Consider the following 1,974-nt stretch of genomic DNA (forward strand, 5'->3'; position numbering starts at 1 on the left):
TAGCATTCTTTCCACTTAATTCTGGGAAATTTGAAAGAAACCAAGTTTCTGAAAAAAAATGAGGATTACAGTTACCAACATTTGCCCTCTCTCCTATTAATGTACATGACTTACTTAGAAAACCTCAGAAACATTTCAAAAGGAGTAACAACATAAAAAAACAGAATCAGAAATTGTCTTAAAGTCTACTTTAAGGAAATAAGGATGGGGTGTGAGAATTAGCAGAATAAGCAAAACTAGATAATGTCACCACTTCATTCACTTAAGACTATTAGTGTTGTTTTTGTCTACTTCTAAAATTAAAATTTTTAACAACTTTTAATCATTTTTAAATGAAGTTAAGATAAATCTAAAATAAATGTAAAAACTTTGTGATTAAATATTTGTGTTTTGCATTAATGATGAAAGATTTTTTTTTAAAAAAAGCAATCAACCCTCGGCCTCTGTTCTCTGAGTTCGTCAGTGGAAACCGTATTCAGAACCTCAAGATGTCTATTCTCAAGATTCAGGCAAGAGAGATCTTTGACTCTTGGGGAAACCCCACTGTTGAAGTTGATCTCTACACTTCAAAAGGTCTCTTCCAAGCTGCTGTACCCAGTGGTGCATCTACTGGTGTCCATGAAGCCCTGGAGCTCCGAGACAATGATAAAACCCGCTACAAGGGGAAAGGTGTCTCAAAAGCGGTTGAGCACATCAATATATCTATTGCCCCATGCCTGATTAGCAAGAAACTGAATGTTGTAGAGCAAGAGAAGATTGACAAATTGATTTTAGAAATGGACGGCACTGATAATAAATCTAAATTTGGTGCCAATGCCATCTTGGGAGTATCTCTGGCTGTTTGTAAGGCTGGAGCTGCAGAGAAATGTGTCTCCCTGTACTGCCACATTGCTAATCTTGCAGGCAATGAAGAAGTTATCCTGCCAGTTCCAGCCTTCAATGTGATCAATGGTGGCTCCCATGCTGGTAACAAGCTGGCCATGCAGGAGTTCATGATCCTCCCTGTTGGGGCATCAAGCTTCAAGGAGGCCATGTGCATTGGAGCTGAGGTCTACCACAACCTGAAGAATGTGAGTAAGCAGAAATATGGGCAGGATGCCACCAATGTAGGGGATGAGGGCGACTTCGCTCCTAACATCCTGGAGAATAAAGAAGCTCTGGAGCTGCTAACGACTGCTATTAGTAAAGCTGGCTATACTAATAAGGTGGTCATTGGCATGGATGTTGCTGCTTCAGAATTCTACTGATCTGGTAAATACTATTTGGACTTCAAGTCCCCCCGATGACCCCAGCAGACACATCTCCTCTGAGGCTCTTGGGGACCTCTACAAGGGCTTCATCAAGGATTATCCAGTGGTGTCCATTGAAGATCCCTCTGACCAGGATGACTGGGAAGTTTGGACAAATTTCACTGCAACTGCAGGCATCCAGATGGTAGGGGATGACCTCACTGTGACCAATCCCAAGCGTATTGAAAAGGCTGTGGATGTCAAAGCCTGCAACTGCCTTCTGCTCAAAGTGAACCAGATTGGCACCGTGACTAAATCTCTCCAGGCGGGCAAACTGGCCCAGTCCAACGGGTGGAGAGTCATGGTTTCCCATCATTCTGGGGAGAGACCTAGTGGTGGGTCTGTGTACTGGACAGATCAGGACTGGTGCCCCCTGCCGATCTGAGCGTCTGGCCAAGTACAATCAGATTCTTAGAATTGAGGAAGAGCTGGGCAGCAAGGCCAAGTTTGCTGGAAGAAACTTCAGAAACCCTAAGGCACAGTAGGCTGTGTATGCCTAGGAGAGCCCAGAGCTAGCGGGCACCAATCACCAGAGTAGACGTCTGCCCCAAGCACCAGACCAGGGCCTGTGTTGCTTACTGCTCTTCCTCTCCCCGATGTCCCCCTGCTATATTAGAACTGTCCTATCAGGCTGTACCTGATCCCCCAGCACTGCTGGAAGCCCTCACTCCATGACACCCCCCAG

General features: G+C 44.8%; 1 pseudogene; it reads left to right on the plus strand.

The window, feature by feature from the left end:
• The first annotated feature begins 464 nt into the window (after nt 1–464).
• Nucleotides 465–1,774, plus strand: LOC123239539 (annotated as a pseudogene).
• The last annotated feature ends 200 nt before the right edge of the window (nt 1,775–1,974 follow it).

The sequence above is a fragment of the Gracilinanus agilis genome, chromosome 3, assembly GCF_016433145.1.
Source record: "Gracilinanus agilis isolate LMUSP501 chromosome 3, AgileGrace, whole genome shotgun sequence".
Lineage (NCBI taxonomy): Eukaryota > Metazoa > Chordata > Mammalia > Didelphimorphia > Didelphidae > Gracilinanus > Gracilinanus agilis.